Raw genomic sequence first — 21,404 nt, forward strand, 5'->3', positions numbered from 1 at the left:
GGGTTGTATCTACTTTGGCTGTCTCTCAGATCCTGCTGAGGCATGCATAAGTGTGACCCCTCTGATGACCTCCTGACTCTTTTTTGAAGACTCTTAGCCATATAAACTCATTTGTCTTTACCATTTCCACCTTTTATTCAAGGTCTTTTTCTATTGCATCACTAGTTAGTGATTGGTAGTAATCCCTTGGTGCCAGGGAGGCTTATTCCTGGGAGTAATGTCCCATGGTCGGGGGAAGTTAATTTATTTACATGCTGAGTTTAGCCTAGAGAGTTGCCACATTTGAGAAACATGGAGGCTCTCAGGAGGTAACTCTTAGGTACCCTCCTCTTGGCCTAGTTCAAATTTCAGACACGCAGGCTCATAAGCATAGTCATCAGTATCAAGGGCCAATCACTGGAGCATCCTTCTTCACTGGGCTCTGCCCTTGCACTTGAGGGACTGTTGCTGTTCCATTGGGGAATATGACAGATCTCCCCTGGCTAGGAAATCAGCACTCCCTCAGTTGTAATTTGTAGCTGTAACTTCTATGAAAATACCCAACTTGTGATCCTAACAATGGAAGAACTTGTATCATGGATGTGGGGGCAGTGGTCACTGGAGGTTTTGATGGGAAGGAGAGGAAAAAATAGGTGTAATTTGGGGGCATTTTCAGGACTTGGGAATTATCCTGAATGACATTGTAATGACAGATACAGACCATTATGTATCTTGTAATAACTTGCAAAAATGTGTGGGAGAGAGTGTAAACTCAATGTAACTATAATCATTGCTTAGTGGCAATGCTCCACGATGTGTTCATCAATTGTGGGAAATGTACCACACTAATGAAGGATGTTTTTGATGTGGGAAAATGTGGGAGGACTAGAGAACAGGACTTATGAGAATACCCTATATTTTTTGTGTAATATTTTTGTGATCTCAGTTTCTTTTTTAAAAAATAAAAAAGTATATTAAAAAAATTATACACCATGATCATATGGGTTTTATAACAGGTATGCAAGGGTGGTTCAGCATAAGAAAATCAATCATTATAATATACCACATTAATAAGTTGAAGATAAAAAAATTCTGATTATTGAATGAATTCAGTAAATTAAGACAATAGAAGAGGGATTCTGAAAGTAATTTTTTTTAAAATTTTTATTAAGTTTTTTTTCCCCTTGAGATGGCTGCCTTGTCTGTCTGCATGGTGTCTTCTCACTCTGTCTGCTTGTGTGTCTGTTTGTTGTCTCTGTTCTCTGTTTCTTTTCATTGTGTCTGCTCATCTTCTTTAGGAGGCACTGGGAACTGAACCTGGGACCTTTCATGTGGGAGGCAGGCACCCACAACTGTCCTGAAAGTAATATTTTAATAAATCAAAATAAATATTCCAACTATTTTATTAGGCAGAAACAGGATAAAGTAAGGTAAAGCATTTTAAAATTCTCTTCTTGTGGGAATATCAGCATAGTTATTACCTAATTTTTTTAAATCCAATTTTTTATTAGGATAAGCTTAATTGCGTTTGTTAAATGTTTAAAACTCACTGTTAGAAAAATAGAAACAGTATAGTTTCTATTTTTTATTTTCTATTTTCTATTAGAAATAGTTTCTATTTTCTGTTAGAAATAGTAGAACTCAAAAAAATCACAAGAACAAAGCATAGAAACTATATAAATGAAAACCACAGAATAAGATTACTCAAGGTTAAAATGCTTTCATAAGTAATCTTACCAAACATTTAAGGAAGAAATAATACCAACCTTTCATAAATTGTCCCGGATAATAGAAAGAGGGAACACCTTCCAACTTGTTTTTGAAGGCCAACATAGTCCTGATTCCAAAATCTGACAAGGATGGTATGAAAAAAGAATATTACAGGTCAATTTCACTTATATTATAGCTATAAATGCAAAGTCCTAAACAAATAGTAACAAATGGATTCTAGCAATATATTAAAAGGGTAATGCCTCACATTTAAGTTGACATCATTACCAAATTCAAGGTTCATTGAACAACAATCATGAAATCAATCATTAGTCTCATGCACAGAATAAAAGAGAAAAACATCATATAATCATATGAATAGATGAAGAAAAGCATTTGATAAAATTCAATATTAATCAATGAAAAAAAAATCTTAGCAAACCTGGATGGTAGCTACATAAATCTTTCAACATATTCTTACTTAATGGTGAATTGTTGAAGATTTCTTTCTGCAGGTAAGAACAGTACAAAATACCTGATTTCTACTTCTATTTTTATTACTATTCTGGAAGTTCTATATAATGCAGCAAGGCAAGACAAATAAAAAATGTGTAAAAGTTGTGAAGGGAAATTATAAAATTGTTATTATTTATAGATATATGATGGTATATGTAGAAAATTTGAAAAATTGCAGGTAAATTATTAGAATTAATAAGAACATTTAGTGAGTTTTCTAGGCACAGATCATCATACAAAAGCCAAATGTATTCATATATCACAGCAACCAGCAATTTAAAAATATGAAATTGTAAAAATTTACTATTAACAAGAGCATTCCAAACTGTTGAATACCTATGATCAAATATAACAAAAGATGTGCAAGGCTTCTTTGCAGATCACCATAAAACATTGCTGGGAGACATTAAAGAAAACAAACTAAATGGAGAGACATAACATATTCATGGACTAGACTTAGTGTTGTAAATATGATATCTATTTTAGATATTGATCTAAAGATTCTATATAATCCCATTCAAAATCCAAAATTATTATCTTTGGAAACTTAACAAGTTGATTATAAAATTTATATGTAGATACAAAGAGGCACAGCCAAGATATTTTTGGAGCAGAAAACAAGGTAGGAAGACATGTTGCACAAGATAGGAAGACTTATATAATTACAGTTACTAAGACAGTTTAGTTTTAGTACAGGGATATAAACCAATGGAAGAGAACAGAGAACCTGGGAAAAGACCCCCTTGTATATGGATATTTGATATAAAGGTGACAATGAGGTGAGGTGGCAGAGTAGAAAAGGGCAGTTTTTCAGTAAATGGTATTGGGAGGAAATTAAGCTTGATCTCTAACTCACACCACATTTGAAAAATCACTCCCAAGAGGATTATAGACCTAAATGTGAAAGACAAACAAATACATTTTTTAATGAGATAAAATAGAATTCCTTTGCAACTTCAGTGTAAAAAGCATTATTTAAAAGGGCACAAAAAGCACTAACCACAAGGAAAAGAAAGAGAAATTTGAATATACTAAAATAAAGAAATTCTGTTGATCAAAAGACACCATTAAGAGAGCAAAAAGGCAAGCCATGGAATGTGGGAAGATTTTTATAACACATATAAGGGATTAATATCCGTAAAATATAACTTAACAAATAAATCAATAAGAAAATTGCAGATCATCCAATAGTTAGCAAGAGTCTTGAACAGGTATTTAACAAGAGTCAGAAATCTAATAGACAATTAATAATGTAAAAAAAGCACCTACTTTCACTAATAATCCCAGAAATGCAAAATTTTAATCACTGGAAGATATCACTACACAGTCACCAGAATGATTGTAATTAAAAAGATGAATCATATCTCATACTGGTAAGAATGTGAAGCAATAGCAATTCATAAATGCTTTTTGAAATTATAAATAAGGACATTTTCTTTTTACAATGGTTTGGGGATCTCTCCTAAACTTGAAGATACTTACTAATTATTGTTGAATAACCAGTGGAAATGAGTGCACAAGAAATTTGTCCAACAATATTCATGACAGCATTATACAAAACAGCCCCAAATTGGAAACAACCTAAATGCCAGGCAACAGTGGAAGAGAAAAATAAATTGCTGTACATTTATAGAATGAAATAATATACAGCATCACTACTACCACCCAAAACCAAAAAATTGGAGTTACACGTAAGGTGAATAAATCTTAAAAACACAATACGGAGCAAGAGAAGTATGACATTAAATTTATACCGATTTTTATTTATATAAATTTCAGAAACAGGCACAGACAAACTGAGACCTTAAAGTAAGGAATATAGACTTTAGTGGTTAAAATATAAAGAAGAAAAAGGAGGCAATTCCCATAAAAGCCAGAATGATGTTAACATTGGAGGGAAAGATAGAGAAGAACTGGGGGATTCGGAAGTTCAATATTCTACACCCTATTTCTTGACCTGGGGGTATTCTTTTAGCCATATTTTCATGTTTTATGCATTTTTCCACATATTATATTCCATAATAAAAAGATTTAATTCATATCGTAAAACACAAAAACAGGAAACCAAAGGTGGCGATGTTAACCTCCGATGCCGTAAAAATTGAGGTCAAGAACAAAAACAGAGGAGAACACTTTCTATTTGATTAAAAATACCAAGACTATGTACTTGTCACAAATTTTCAGTACTCTAAGCCATGTGTAGCAAAACACAGAAAGCAAAACTCTAGGATATATAAACAAAATTTAATAAAAGAGCAATTACAGAGTTTTTAATTAAATAATTTATATATTTAATAAAATCAATTTACTATATGATGTAGCACTTGGTGCCCCATTGAGAATATATGTATATTCTCACATGCCCATATAATTAGAAGGAAATCTTGATGTACTGAGTTACAAAGAAAATCCTTCATAATACATTTTAAAATGTAAAAATCTTATGTACAACATTTTGGGTCTACCACACAAACTAGATCACATAAATTATATCAAAACTGAAATCTCTTGAAAATTTAAAAAAAAAAAAGTCCAAACAAAATCCCACTTCTTTAAAGAAAGGAAATTAAAAGTACTCTGAGATTATCTAAAACGTCAACAAAATCGAGAACAGTGCATAGCAAACCGAAGAGCTGGTGTTAAGTAGTACTTAAAGGACTATTCATAGATTTAAATATTTTTACTATTAATCAAGAATGACTAAAACTAACAACCAAGATTTCAACTCAAGACTGTAGAAAAATTAACAAAATAAGCCAACTATATTTAATATATGTAACTAATGAAAGAAAAGCAAAAATTAATATCTTAGAATACTAAAAATAAAAACCCTGAATTAATGAATTAAAGGGGTGGATTTTGAAAAAGATAAATAAAAATCAAGTCCCTAGAAATTAAGGCTTTGAATAAGGCAGAAAATGAAATATATGAGGCATTGAGAATGAGAAAAGCTTAACTAGATGAAAAATCTAAATGAAATATCTACTTTTTCAGGAATGTTGAAATAAAATTGACTCAGCACAGAACCCTCAGGCCCTCCCCACTGTGTGTGTGTGTGTGTGTGTGTGTGTGTGTGTGTGTGTGTGTGTGTGTAGGGGCATCATTGGGAGAGGCTTTTGTTCCCCAGCACCTTCCAGTGACTGGGTTGGAAGTTCAGTTCAGGAAGACCCCACTCTGGCAGCAGAGCTGTATGTTTTTCAGTTTAGCTTTGCCAAAAATAAAGTGTATATTGTACAAACACTTCTAGTTCAGTGTCTGTTTTCCAATGTGTTCTGAATATGGATGGAAGGATGGGTGAATAGTTAGCATTCCCACAATTTCTAGAATGTAAAAGGATGAAAATCTTCTTAAATCTTTTTGAGTAGGGTGTAGATCTGACATCCACACTTGATAAAGAGAGCCCAAAACATAAAAATAGACAATTCTAACTTATGAATAGTACATTAATTGTGTCAGACTGGCTAATGTAAAGGAGGGGCTTATTTGCTCATGTTACCAAATAATATGAGAGTATGTCTTTCTGGCATGGTGGGAAAAGTACTTAAAGATTTCCTCTGCACTGGCCTCATTCTCAAGCACACTTTCCCCTGGCTGGTGCTAGACATCTACCAGCAGGTCAAGCTGACGGTCTGTTGGTTTGATACTCCAGCAGAATAAAAGCACCTCTCTGCCAACAATTCCAGCACTTGTCTCTAAACGAGGTCTCTTTGGTCCAAGTTGGGTCTCACGCCCATCTCTGAATCATTCATTGTGGTCAGAAGATTTGATGCTTCAATTGGCAAGGAGTAGATTCTGGGTCAACCCCTCAAGCACAGGTGGTGTCAGCCTGACAGAACTTCATGGGCTGAGAGTAATTCTCCAAAGGAAAATCAGGGGCTCTTACAAGAGAAGAAAGAATGGATTCTGGGTAGACAAAACAAAAACAAGTCAAACACACACACACACTAAACAAAAACACAAAACAAGAATATCTACTATAAGCACAGTTATAAAAATCATAGCAAATGAAATGCAGCTGTATATTTTCAAAGAATAGTATACCTTAACTAAAAAGAGGTATTCCCAGGTACAAGGGCTTTTCAGGATTGGGAATTTCATGACTGTAAATCAGAACTTTAATTACTAAAAGAGTAAAACCATATGAAAGAATAGCATTGGGATTTGTTCAGCAGCCATTTCTGGTTAATATATCCATTTCTTCAACAAATATTTCTTGAACACTATGTACTAGACCCTTTTCTAGTCACTGGAGAGTAGGAGCAAACCAAACAGGTAAAATACCCTGCCTCATGGAGGTTCCATGTTGGTGGTTAAAATTATGTAAAATTTTTAAGAATATGAAATATCTCAAATATGGTAAAAATTTTTGTTAGACACTAACAGCAAAACTTATTTAATATTGAAATACTGACTGAAGACATTCCCATTCTAGAGGTATTTTATTTATCTTTCAGAGCACTATTTTAATAAGGTTTCCAGGAAGTGCAAGTATATATATATGCTATCTGAATTCTTACTTGTTAAGAAATTTTTCTTCCCCCTTTCATGTGAAAGTAACTTGACTTGATAGATTTTTCAGCCTTGACTATTTCTCTTTCAACCACTGCAAATGTTGCTTCATTTTCTTCTAGTATTTAATATTACTGAGAAATGATCTGAAGCCAACTAATTTTGTTTCTTTGTAGAAAAGCTATTTTCTCCCACCCCTTTCTGAAAAATAGAGGGTGTTTTTTCCCTCTGATATACAGAACTTTTATCAAAGTATGTATATGTGTAGGACTCTCTTTTAACTGCTCCTTATGTATCCTTTCAAATTCAACTTCCTTTGACTCAAGGAAAGTTGACTCCTTCTTGCATTTTCTCTCAGTTTGAATTTTTCTCCTCCCAGGATTTCTTTTATGCTTAAATGGGATCTTTGGAATCTGTTCCTTAATCCCTACCCCTCTCCCCCGTATGTTCACCTCCTTCTCCCTTTCCTTTGGTTTATGGGAGATATTTTTGAACTTGTTCTCTCCTACACTGCTTTGGTTTTCCTCAGGATCCAGTGCACTCTTGGTGTTTGTATTCTGTTAAAGATATTCTTGGCTTTCAATCCTTCCAGATCTATCTACTTTATAAAACTGTATGATGTTGTTAGAAGAAATATCTATTTAGTCACACATTCTCAGGATACAAATTAAATATTCTTTCTTTTCCCCAGTAATTTTATTTAACAAGAAAATGATTCTAGAGGCTTATACTTTCCCTTATCAAATGCTGGGCCCAAATCAGTCAAGGATTAATTGTGGACCTTTAGACATTTAGAGCTAGATAAAAGGAGACTGAGAAGTTTAGATTTGTAGTAGTTTACCTTTGCCATGGCCCAGTTATATTGTCAAGGACCAAGTTTTGATTACTCTTCTCTGCCTCTGAAGTGTCAGCCTCATGCCAAGGCCACGCTTTCTGAAGGAGGCAAATAGTTGTAGCACTTCCAGGGTACATCTCTATACTTCACAGGATCCAGGAGGGGAGGGAGCTCTGATTTTCTTTTTGGAGAGGAATGCAATTTCAGTAGTGGGCTTAGATCAATCTTGGCATGTCCCCTGTTTCTGAGACTGGGAGTAGGACAATTCACCATTCCCCACTTTACCACACAGATGCTACCCAGGGGAAAGGGTTAAATGGATAATGGGGAGTCGGCCAGAATATATTAAAGTTTTCAATGTATCCCTCTTAGTGTGTTCTCAGACATGGAGACAATTTCCAGAAGTGATTTAAACACTACTGGGACAGATCTTTAACTTTGTAAGTCTATTACAGTAATCACCCAGTTTGTTAAAATGGGATAACCTAATTTTGATAACTGATAGGAAAGGAAAGCCCATTAGCAGTTATTTACTTATTTATTTATTAAATTTCAGTTTGGTACTCCATCAATCCAAAATCAATCAGAAGGAAACAAGAAGGCTGAAAACTTCTTGGAATAATACTAAATTTTGAAATTTTGAACTAAGAAGCTCAGGGAATAATACCAAAGGTTCATATTATAATATAGATATTTAGATTCATTCATTCATTTAAGAAATATTTTTGAGCACCTATTACTTGGCAGACATTTCATTGCTAAGTGTGAGAGTACAGTATCATACCAGCTAGAAAGAGTTCCTATCAAAGAGTTTTTCATAGAAGAGATTATAGTATAATGGCATCAATAGATACACACATGTGAAAGCAGTATTAAAGGAAAAAATACCAGTACCTACCCCATAAACTTTATTGGGGGATACAATAAAAACCTAGAGAAAAAAGAGACTGAGCTAAGACTTTGGGATGAGAAGGAGTTGGCCAGGTGAAGAGGTGATAGAGAAGCAGTCTAGACAGAGAGGGAAGGCCCAGAATTCAGAGAGGCAGAAGAGCAAGATTCTGGAGCTAGACTGCTTGGGTTTGACTCCTGGCTCTGTATCAATCAGCTGTTGAGATAGCTGGCAAATGACTGAAGTTCTTTGTGTTTCCACCTGTGGTATAGGGACAAGAATGGTAGCTACCTCATTCAATTATAATGAACATAGGCAAGTTAATATCTGTAAAGCACTTAGAATAGTGCATACAATACAGTAAATACTATATGTGTTCATTAAATAAAAAATAAAAAATTATTCACTAGAGGAACAGAGAAAAGTTGAGTATGGCTAGAACTTTAAACATGTAGAGTGTAGGGTGTAGTAAGAGATTAGGCCAAAGTGGTGGTGTTTACCCTCCAGGGGACTTTTAGCAACATCTGGAAACATATATGGTTATCAAAACTAGGAGGAGGGGCTTGCTACTGGCATCCAGCGGGTAGAAGCCTGGGAAGCAGGTAAACATCTACAGCACACAGGATAACCGCCCACGACAAAGAATTACTCAGTCAATACTGTCAATAGTGCTGAGATGGAGAAACCTTGGTTCTAAAGAGGTAAACAGAGGATGGGTAATGGATGGGTCATGAAAGGTTTTGGGAGTCAAGTCAAGGAGTTTGATCTTCCTCTTGAGTGGTGAGGAAGTCATGGATTAGTATGGTAAAATCTGAGTTTTAGATGAATCTTTGAATGAAGTTGAACAATGGATTAGAGAGGCAAGGAGGACAAAGATAATGGTGACCCATCTTGGTGGTAACAGAGGGAATGGAAAGGTTTGAGTAATATTGATTTAGGAAAAATTAACTGATTTTTGTGATTTGTGTGATGTAGTAGGCCAGAAAGATGGAGAAAGAGGGGCAAGTTGGCATCTTGGCTTCCAGCTTATGCCAGTAGGTGGATGGTGGTGATATCATTAAGTGAAATAAGAAACAAAGATGAAGGAGGTGGTCTGGAGGAGAAAATAATCAGGTACATTTTGAATACATTGACTCTTCTGTGGATATCAAGGTGGAGATGTACAGGAGGTAATTGAAGATAAGGTATAATATCAGGACTCAGATGGATATCAGGGTATATAAGGCAATTGTTCATAGGAATGATGGGATTTCCTCAGAAGTATGTAGCATGAAAACTCTGAGGAATTTTAATAGGCATAAAATAAAGAACTTGGAAACACTAAGAATGAGTGGCTAGGAATCAGAGGACAACAAAACAAAATCAAGAATGTGTGGCATCATAGAAACCAGAGAAAAATTTTTTCAGAGAGAGGTCGATAGTAAAAATTCTGCATAAAGATCAAGTAATATGAAGACTGAAAATCGCCCAATGGATTTAACAAAAAGGAGGTCAATGGTGACCATGGAGTCTGGTGTAAGGGGTGTGTCAGGGAGAGAAGCCAAATGTGCTGGGCTAAATAAGTGGGAGGTAAGTGAAGTGGAGGCAGTGACTGTAGGTGAATCATTGAGAAATCTGGCTATGACAGGGAGGAAAGGGTAGCTGGAAGGGGTTTGGGGATAAGGGTAAATGTTGGGGGCTTTTTGAGACATGAAAGACTTAAACATATTTAATGCTGAGTGAAAGGGGCCAGTAGAAAAAAGATTAGAGATACAGAATAGGGGAAATTTGAATGTCAAGGTTTTGACGAAGGACTGAAGTCATTATTCAACATTGACTGAAGGATACCTCTACTATCAAAACATGAGTGAAGAAAGGGTGAGCGCAGACCAAGGACAGTTGATAGTTTTGGTGGCAGAAAATCAAGAAAATTTTCATCTGAAGATTTCAGCTTTCCTTGTGAAGGCAGTAAGGTCATCTCCTGAGGGAAAGGTAGTGAAACGACAGGGTTGGAATTTGGTGGGGAGGGCACACTATTTGAAACAGTTCTAGTGGAGGGGAAACAAGGAAGCAGAGAGATTTATGGACAATCTGGAAGAGTTCAATGTCTGTGTATGTGTGTGTGTTTCCAATGGCGTTCAGCATGCTTATGATCTTGAATGAGGTGAAAAGTTGATTAATTTTAATCTTAGAGTTTTAAGAGTCAGAGGTCACAGTCTGTGTTGAAATTCATATTGCAGAGAGAAGGAAGTAAAAGTAGTGGTGGATGGAGAGACTAGAAAGGTCAGGGGCTGTTGACATTTAACAATAGGCACAGTGGGAGTAGTTGAATGAGAGAGTGGAATGTGATTAGACAGGTAGGTGTTTTAGAACATAACAAGGTCAAATATGTGGCCATGGGACCCAGGAACTTAAATGAATGGGGGTGACGGCCATTGAAATGGAATGGGATCAGGAGGGTAAGATGGATTTTGTTTATCAAAGCTAACTCTTGGCAGAATAAAAGTGTATCATGCCTCTTGAGGTAAGTGCAGTTTCTAAGTGAGGTCCTGTCGTGATTTGTTTTGTTTTCAATTCTCAATTCATTTTATTCATAAATCTAGGTTCAGTCGTACTTGTTACACTTCACATCTGTCTAGCACTTAGGGAAATTATACAGAGAAGAATGGAAACATTTCAGAAGTCTACAGACAAATAAAGATCATTTTGTGCTCATTGACCTGAGGACTAGAAGAAGCCATGGAGAATGAAGTATCCTAAACTCTTCAAGAATCTTTTTTGTAAACAAACACCCACTCATAACAAGAGTTGCCTTGTACCAAGCTGGTACGGGACATGTTTAATTTTCAATTCTGGGGAAAGAGTTAGATGTATCCAAATAATTGTTGTAAGTCTAATATTGGAAGAGACCTTAAAATTGTCTCCTCTAGCCAAAATTTGGTGCTGAACTCTCCTATTCAATATCCTTACCATCTGGTCACCCTGTATAGTGACTCAACCCATTCCTGAGAAATCTCGGATTCTAATCCATTTCTTTAATTCTTAATCTGGCCCTCTTTATGTTATATCAGAATTTCTGGGATGCCTTTAGTGAGGGAGCTGGTGGGAGGAAGTAGCCCACTAAGTCTTTGTTCAGTTTCCAATGACAGTATTGTTCAGTTAGCCATTAGACTGAATTGAAATACTCTCCTTGCAGGTCAGCTCTCTGGAGTTATCAGGAATAACTTGCTTCCTCTCCCCCATGAAATGTCTTTACGTATTTGCAGATAGCTATTTTGTCTTGCGAATCTTTCCTTCCTCAAGATAAATAGTCCTATTTACTTCATCTCTCTTCCCTCTTCTGTGGCACTGATTTATAGATACTGTCCTTCTCATATAGCAAGCGTGTTTTACATTTCATCTGCCTCAGCTTTACCTCAGTTCCCCAGCTTTCTCTGAAGGAAGCATTAATTATCCCAGGAAGTAGGCATTCTCCCTTCTGGAGGACTGCACTCAAGTTAACTACTTTGCTGCACACTGGGAACAACCTGATGTTGCCAACAGCATTAATGTAGAATATAGGAGGACTCCTTTGCATTCCTGGTGCCCCCATGCATACACAGAATGCCAGAACTGGGACCGATCTTGGACACCATCGAATGCAATTCTTTATTATGCAGAAAGGGAAGCTGAGGCAAAGGGGTGAAGTGATGATCCAGATCATGGCAATCAGCTACTGCTGCAGCCTGGATTCACATCCTGATCTTCTCACCCTTAGACTGGTCTTCTTTATGTTTATTAAACTCCCCCAGTGAACATATCATTTCCTTCTTCCTATATAGCTATGTCAGAATAATTTTTTAGCTCAGTTCTACAAAGTAACACTTTGAATATTCATTTTCCATACCTCAGGAGCTTAACAAGAACAAAAAGTATATGCAAAAATTAATCCATTCTTGGGTGACATGGATTATAAAAAATACAAAATGGGAAAATACACACAAAAAGGGGAACCATCAGAGGGTTTACAGTTTTATGCAGCCATCCAGCTGCAGCCAAAATTGGACAAGACTGAGCATTACAAATACTGGGATTTAAGGGAAGAGAATGGAGAGACAACAGTGCAATAATATCCACCCCTCAAATTTTATAAGATTCATCAGCTGTAATCTTCCCAGTCTTACTGTCCTCCAAGTGTGCCATATACAAGGAGAGATTTGTTCTGAAGCAGTAGGCCTCGTTGATCTCTCTCTCTCTAGACTTGTACATGCTGATGATACCCAATAATTAAAGGTGCTCATAGAGCCAGCCTGTCCTCACTGAAATGGAGTTAAATTGTATCTTGCTTTTTAAAAATGAAAATGGGGAGGAAAAAAAAAAACCTCTTTGAAGGATTGGCAGGAGAGAGATAGAACTGACCTCTTTTTCTCCAACAGTGGAAAACCTAATCCTAGATCCTGTGGCTGGGAATAAAAGGTGTGCACTACAGAGACAGAGAGGTGCTGTGAAACAGTCTGCAGAAATGACTTGTGGGAGTGAACTCAGGATAAAGCAAGGACCACAGTGGAAGGCTCCAGTTCAAATTGTAAAACTGCAAGAAACTCTTGAACTGTCCTTCAGAGGACAAGTCTGAGTCTTTGCAAACCATTGGCTTTGAGGTAATATCAGGAGCACTTTAGCATATTCACCAAACCATCCATGGATGGGCCTGTAGCTTTGAGCCTACTGGTTTCCTGCTACTGACCTGGCATTTGTGCTGCTCTTTCCACATATTTAAAATTCTTACTGATGTCAGGAGGGGCCACAGTGATCCCCACTGGGGTCTGATCTGCACGGTGATGCCCAGACTGAGGTTGCAGAGGTAAAAAGTCAAGTCGATACCTACTGGTATGTGGTGTCTCCTCATCTCCTCATTCTAATGACCCTGAGTGATCTGTCTGTTTCTCTTAACTCTCCTCTCTTGATTTCAATGTGTTCTGCTATTAATTAAATTCTTACATTATGACTATGGCTGTCTCCTGGACTTCATCCATCAGACAGCAAGCTGCTTTCTGGTGCCAAGTCCTCAACCATAAGGGCTAGACTAATGAAGGCTGACCTTGTCTTCCAGAATCACAGCAGGGAGAAAGAGCTGAAATGGGAGTTAAAGCATCTGGTTTCATACCCTAACACCTAACTTTAAACCTTGGCCAATTGCTTAAACTTCCTGAACCTCAGGTTTTTTATTTATAGTGATTTTCATGCAGGTGTATATTCCAGAATCATTCTTGGAGGGTTTTAAAATACAGGGCTCCAGACCTGTGGAATGAATTTCCAGTAGTAGGGCCTGAACATCTGTATTTTACAAAGCTCCGTCCACACACCCCTTCTAAAACATCCCTTGTTAAGACTCTTAATCCATTGGGTTATTGTAGGGACCACGTAGATGTGGGGATAAGGGTGCATTCTAAAAGACAGAGTGCTGTCTAAATTTAGCTGTTCATTTCATCTTCTCATCTTTTTGTCTCCAACACACAAACACAGACACTTTCTAGGTTCTCCGTCTAAATACTCTCTCCATACGTGAGCTCTATCTCTTTCTAACTCTAAATTATGAGGTCAAATGCTCAATTGCATAAAAATGTTATTGTTTCAAGCCTCTTCATATTTTTTTTAAGAAATAATACCATCTGAGTTAATACTTACATCATATTAGTACATATCTCATTAAATCTAAAAGGGTGAGTATCATTTTCATTTCACAAACTAGAACATTAAGGTTTGAAGAGGTTAAGTAACTCATTTAGTATTAAAAGAGGAACTCATACTCTTTTCTTCTAATTTTAAGTTTAGTGCCCCTCCCTCAAATAAATCTGGGAATAGTATCTGAATTTTGTACTTATAATTCAAATGTCAACCATTACAAAGTCAGCATGTAAGGAATGGAACTTAAAGGACCTTTTATTTTTTATTTTTTTATTGATTTTGTAAAAATATTACATTAAAAAAACAATATGAGGTCCCATTCAACCCCACCACCCCCACCCCACCACTCCCCCCCACCAACACTCACTCCCATCATCATGATACATCCATTGCGTTTGGTAAGTACATCTCTGGGCATCTCTGCACCTCATGGTCAATGGTCCACATCATGGCCCATACTCTCCCACATTCCATCCAGTGGGCCCTGGGAGGATTTACAATGTCCGGTGATTGCCCCTGCAGCACCATCCAGGGCAACTCTAAGTCCCAAAGGCACCTCCACATCTCATCTCTTCCTGCCGTTCCCCATACACATATCAGCCACCATGTCCACTTTTCCCACTCCACTCCAATGCCACCTTTTCTCTGTGGACCTTGGATTGGTTATGTCCATGGCATCTCTATGTCAAGAGAAGGCTCAGATTCCACATGGATACTGGATGCAATCCTCCTGCTTAAAGGACCTTTTATTTTTATTTTTTTTTTAATTTTTTTATTTTTTATTGACTTTGTAATAATATTACATTAAAAATATATATGTGAGGTCCCATTCAACCCCACCCCCCCACCCCCCCTCTCCCCCCCCCCAACAACACTCGTTCCCATCATCATGACACATCCATTGGATTTGGTAAGTACATCTTTGGGCACCTCTGCACCTCATATACATTGGTTCACATCATGGCCCATACTCTCCTCTATTCCATCAAGTGGGCCCTGTGAGGATTTACAATGTCCGGTGATTACCTCTGAAGCACCATCCAGGGCAGCTCCATGTCCTGAAAACGCCTCCACCTCTCATCTCTTCCTGCCTTTCCCCATACCCTTTGTCCATTATGTCCACTTTTCCCAATCCAATGCCACCTCTTCTATGTGGACATTGGATTGGTTGTGTCCATTGCACCTCTATGTCAAGAGGAGGCTCAGATTCCACATGGATGCTGGATGCAATCCTCCCATTTTCAGTTGTAATCACTCTAGGCTCCATGGTGTGGTGGTTGTCCTTCTTCAACTCCATCTTAGCTGAGTGTGGTAAGTCCAATAAATCAGATTGTAGGTGCTGGAGTCTGTTGAGGCTCAGGATCTGGCTATCACATTGTCAGTCCAGAGATTCAAATCCCCTAAATATATCTTAAACCCCAACATTAACTGCACCTCCAGCACATTAGCATGAAAGTTAAAGGACCTTTTAAAGCTCTCCCATGACTTGGTGGTTTCATGATTCTAGTTGTATGTTTAGATGGCTGATTGGACTCATTATTTCTCCCCCTAATATCAGGAGTAGAGATTTACTCTCAACTATGTGGGACCTGGCTCTTTTTCCCAGAGAAAAGCACACAGGTAGTCATGCATCCTCAAGCTTATGCCCAGCTCTCCCATCATTTCACTGCAAGCTCTAGGGGGGTTGCCTTCATTATTATGCAGAAAGGAAATCACACAATCACACACAGGAAGGAAATAAAGAAAAAGAAATTAAGTGGCTCTTTGCCTTGGTTTGTGTTCTTCTAAAAGCAGTGCCTGAGGCAAGAAATTGAGGCAGGTAGTTAATTTGGGAGGTGATGTAAGGACAGGAGTGAAAGATTGGTTGAAGGGGTCAGGGGCAGGAGAAAAGCCAGTTAAAGAGTACAGCTTTGAATCTGCTTGCTTTCTGTCACTGGCCTTAGTAGGGAAATGGACCAGGTTAAGGGTGGTGAAAGATCCTGCTTCTGTAGAATACACAGCTTCATCCCAGCCTTGGAACTGAGCCCAAATAACTAGCTCTGACTCTGGTTTTAAAACCATCTCTCTTGAAAAAAGTTGCAAGTGGCCTTCAAGTATGGGAATCAGCACTGTAGGTGGCCTCAATTGGCTGGACTACCTTGAGTTAGTCACTCACAGAAAGTCCTTCCATCATAAATATCCACACGGTTTTCCATCTAGGCTAACTCCAGCATCCCCGCAATGTACTGAGAGAGTCCTGCAGCTAAGCAGGTTTTCATAGATATCATAAAAAAAACTGCCCCTTTGAAAACTTGAATATTTCTGTTTTGGTTCTTTTGATTTTATACCTTCCTCCTGGCTCTTTCTTTGGGGTTTCTTTCATTGTCATTTTAGCAAAATCTGTGCTTTTCTGAATGATTTTCTCAGCACACTTAGCCCCTGGGCCTGAGTAGTAGTAGATAGCTCTGGATTTCACATTCCATCTCACTCCTCATTTTACCATTTTTAGGGTAGGTGGTAAGAAATAAGTTGGACATATGTATTGGTCCCTATGTTTACTTTTTCACAGCAGGAAAGACCATTAGCTCCAAAGTCCACCAAGTACCAAATTCAAATTCTTAAACATCCAATTGTTTTAAATATAACCCAAATAAACTAATTTTTAACCATTTAGAGTCTAGTGTTTTGCATTCCCACAAATCTGCATTCAACATCTACTACTCATAGATAAGACAAACCCAGGACTCCAAATCTTTGCTGTGCTTCTGGGCTCTCTGACCTAGAGACTGCCCATCTGCTGCTAAGCGGCATCACAAAGACACATACACCCCCTCTATGATTCGCCTCTTGCCGGGAGTTCCCTTGATCTCCTTCCCCTCTGGCTGGGGGATTTCCTTTCTCAGGCAAAACCATCCTAGCACTACTCCACGGAACTTGTGTGCTACTGCCATCTCATGGTCAAGCCTTTTTCTTGACCAGCCCCCAAATCCTTGAACTCATTTCAAGTGCCCTGCACGATAATTTATATTATAAAAGGTAGAGTTAAATAATACCATTATGAAGCATTGGCTCTTGCCCCAGGACCCAGGAGATCTCTCAGGACCAAACCATTAGGTCAAGGTTTTAAGATGACCCTAGTGTGCTAGCCGGGAAACTGAAAGGCTATTCTCAACTTCCTCTCAGGAAGGGAGTGGGGGGATGACAGGTTTTGGAGTCTCACAGACTGAGGCTCAAATCTCACCTCTACTGTTTACTAGGTGGCTTCGGGCAAGATACCCAGTTATCTGTGCTGTTCACCTGTAAAATACTTCATCCTCAGCAGACTGTGGTGAGGATTCCTCAGGTACCTGTGTTCCCGCCACACATCCCCATGTCTCTTCAGGAGGGTGTGATTATCTATGGGACTAGGATCTCTGTCTTTGTCACATGATTCTCCTTTGTCACAGTGCTAACAGCGCTTCACCTATTGCAAAAATAAGAGAAAAATAAAACTAAAGCTAACCTATAGGTCCCTCTGTAATCTAGAACAGAATTCTGTTTTCAGATGTCTCTCAGCATAACCTGTGAACAGAAATCTGTTGCTCTCTGTCCTCAGAACAAAGACTTGTTGTTAGAGATTTGCAGCGATTACCAGGTCATAAGGCTGTGGCTCCATTCCAATTGATTGAGCAAACTGCCTACGTGTGGAGGACAGTGTATCTCCCCCCAAGAGTGAGCCATATCACCATGGGAATGGAGCAGTTAAGGACCCTCATCCCTTCCTGGCCATGAAACCCTCTTGCAGTCCAAGAAAACCCTACCTCCTAGCCTACCACCCCAATGCCATACACAAAGAGAATTCACTTTTACAGCCCTTTGTTGACCCAAGGCTGTACTTGGGACCCTAACCCCCTCCCCATGAACTAACATTTCCTTGCCTTTTGATGTACTGTATAAATTTTCACCAGCACCTTCCATGAGTGGGCTGAAATCTATTCTTCAGAACCCCTCTTTTGGGAGAGCTTCTCAATAAATTTTCTGCCTGTGGTCATATCAGTCTCCATGTCCCACTTAGTGCTGTTTTTCTCCAACACTTGTTTTGTTTTCCCAAACATTCTAAAATGCTAGCATAGAAAATGAATTTTTTTTTTCTTTTGCAGGGTGACTAAGAAGACTGAAAGCTACTCACTAAACACTGATCTTGGCCTCAGAGGAGGTGAATGGTTTTAGATATTAAGACATGGGAGCAGACATTTCAAGAACTGATCCAAGAGGTGAAGCCCTGGACTAAATGGGCCCTGAAGTTGGATGAGAAGCCATGGCAGGACTACGCAGCCCAGGGCTGGAGGCAATATCAATAGAAAGCTTTCAGCAGGTGAGTCAGGATTTGCTGAACAAATAGGCTCAGTTTAGCATTGATTTATTCCTTTGAAAGCTTGCTAAAAGAATAAATGTCATGAAGTTCCCATCCTTGTGTGGTCACAGAGTTCTCTACTTTCTAAATAATGAGACTCCAAGCTCCATCTTGCTTAACTGAAGGAAGTTTCTTCTTTTGCTAAGTTGCCCCAGCAGATATTTCTGAGAGTCCCTGAAGAATGCCTCCATGTTTCATAAATCTGCCCTCCTATTCTCTCAGCACCTCATTTTTATTCTGCAGACTCATCAATCCTGACCAGCTTCTCCAAGATGGAGCAGCTTTTCCAGTCCTGTTCAGAACAAGCCTGTCCCAACAATTGATTAAGACTAAGCAATCATGTTGAACACAACTTTACTGAAGCCCTGGGGATAACAGGAGAAAATGATGATGCAAAAAATAAACCTAAAACCTAGTTTTTATAGTTCTTAAGTAATGCCCTCCCTTATTAGCTTTCACCCTCTTTAACCTCCAGCGAGCTTCCAAGTTGCAATAACCAGCTTCCTTTGCCATGTCAGGAGGATGAAAATTGCTAATCTGCACAATCAGGTTCTCTCTTTTTATATGTCACACAGAACCTTCAGTCTACCTTGTTCGTTTCACCTGTTACCATTTCCCTACCTCCCTCTCTCCTGCCTCAGGTACCCTCTGCTCTATTCTTTATGGACTGTGAGTCCATAAAGCCATATATTTTCCTACTTCTGTACCCTTATTCATGAAATGCCATCTGTTTAGCAGACCCTTCCCTTACTTTCTCCCTATTCATCTCCCTATTCATCTCCCACTCATCCCTACTCAAGGCCCACGTCCTCCTTAAAGCATTCCCTGATATTCCCAGTCACAAGTGAGTGTTCCTTCTACATTCCTATAAGATAATTGTTTTAAGTATTTTTACCTATGTATTTAAAAACAGTATCTTTTTTTAAATTTTTTTTTAGATTTTTTTATTTTTTTAAATTTTTTTTTAATTTAATTCCCCTCACCTCCCCCGGGTGTCTGTTTTTTTCTGTGTCTTTTTGCTGCGTCTTTTTTCTTTTGTCCGCTTCTGTTGTCGTCAGTGGCACGGGAAGTGTGGGCAGCGCCATTCCTCGGCAGGCTGCTCCCTCCTTCGCGCTGGGCAGCTCTCCTTATGGGTGCACTCCTTGCGCGTGGGGCTCCCCTATGCGGGGGACACCCCTGTGTAGCACGGCACTCCTTGCGCGCATCAGCACTGCGCATGGGCCAGCTCCACACGGGTCAAGGAGGCCCGGGGCTTGAACCGCGGGCCTCCCATGTGGTAGACGGACGCCCTAACCACTGGGCCAAAGTCCGTTTCCCTAAAAACAGTATCTTTATAAATCACATATACTTACATATTATGTGTGAGTGTGTGTGTGGGCGTGTGCTTGGCTACAGAGCCCACTGTTTAAATAAAGCCCCCTAGGACTCTGCAGAATAGTTTTCAAGCTGCTTGTCAGAGTCACTTTAGCAGTCATTTTGTTTTGCTTTGTAATCCAGGGAACTGTGGAATTGTCTCTCTCTGCACCTGCTATAAATCTTTGAGGGATGCATGATGACATTTATTTTGGCACTCCCCAAACCAGGAAGGGACTTCTGCTGTTTAGATAAATTGATTTGACATTCATTCTTAGATCAGAATAGCAACCTACCAGCATGCTTTTGGGAAACTATCAACCCATTTATTTTGTCTTCATTTATTTTTTTAATGTTACATTAAAAAAATATGTGGTCCCCATATACCCCCAACCCCTCACTCCACTCCTCCCCCTATAACAACAACCTCCTCCATCACCATGAGACATTCTTTGCATTTGTATCAACCCATTTTTGAAAGGAATCTTGTAGTTTACAAAACATTTTCATGTATATTATTTCATTTCATGCTGATGATATAACCCTTGAATATTTTTCATTTAATGGATGTAAAAATTGGAGCTTAGAGATGTGCTTTACCTCAAATCCCACCACTGTAAAATACGGACTTGGACCTCCAAGTCAGGAATTGTGGCTTCAGGTCCAAGTCTGTTTCTCTAGGTTCAAGACTAGCCATGTTGCTCATTAGAGGTGATGTAGTATAGTAGGGAAATAAGCAAGGTTGGTTTCAAATGACCTTGGATTAGAAACATTCCTCTACCACTTATCTTGCATATCCTTGGACAAATCATTTATCCCTTTGGCCTCAATTTCCTCATCTGGATATTGGGCTGAATAATATCTACCATCGTCTACACACATGGGGGTGAAGAGCTGTAAGTCACACAGGGAACAGGTGCACAGGCCACACGGAAGGGCAGACAGACACACAGCCCACATGAGCAGAGGGCCCACTGTCTTCAGGGAGGGCAAATTACAGTCCAGACTAAGGACAGAACCACAGGCCCCACAGAGAGCAGACCTGCAATCCAGAGAGGGGACACGGTCATAGGCAACAGAGGGGGCAGGCCTGCTCAGTGTAAGTGTGGACTGGGTCCATGTAGGGGATATAGGCCACATGGGGTCAGACATTCAGGCTCCCTGGGGGACAGGTTCAATAGCCAAATGCAGTCCAGGACCTTCAGTGGAACTCTGGCTGCCTTGTCTGTCACACCAGCATATGCTTCTTGATGGGTACAAGAAAATAATGGTTTGTCAAAGTCAGAACGCTGACTCTAGGAGATTCCCTCCTGCCTAAGAAAGGCAGAGGAGCTGTTCACCGGAGCCCTCTGCAGACAGAATTTTCAGAACCCCTTTTAATCCATCATGGAATAACCCTTATGAACAGGATCATTGGCTCGAGTTGAGCTGTGCTTGTGTTGTTGCTCCGTTTGCTTTTTTATGACCAAATATTTCTACGTAGAATGATGACAACAGGCTTGTCTTCTTTTCTTCTTTTGTTTTCACTCATGGTGACCACAAATCAATTGACTGGCTGTCATTTTAATAAGATAGAGAATTTGCTTTGAGATGAAACA

At 38.8% G+C, this 21,404-nt stretch overlaps 1 long non-coding RNA gene across 1 annotated transcript in view; it reads left to right on the forward strand.

Moving 5' to 3' along the window:
• The window catches only part of LOC139438816 (uncharacterized), a 34,032-nt gene extending 15,624 nt beyond the window's left edge, over positions 1-18,408 (forward strand). Inside the window, exon 3 of the long non-coding RNA XR_011648543.1 lies at positions 18,200-18,408. This is a non-coding gene — a long non-coding RNA (uncharacterized lncRNA). The remainder of the gene's footprint in view (positions 1-18,199) is intronic.
• Positions 18,409-21,404: the final 2,996 nt, after the last annotated feature.

This window comes from Dasypus novemcinctus, chromosome 4, assembly GCF_030445035.2.
Source record: "Dasypus novemcinctus isolate mDasNov1 chromosome 4, mDasNov1.1.hap2, whole genome shotgun sequence".
Classification (NCBI taxonomy): Eukaryota; Metazoa; Chordata; class Mammalia; order Cingulata; family Dasypodidae; genus Dasypus; species Dasypus novemcinctus.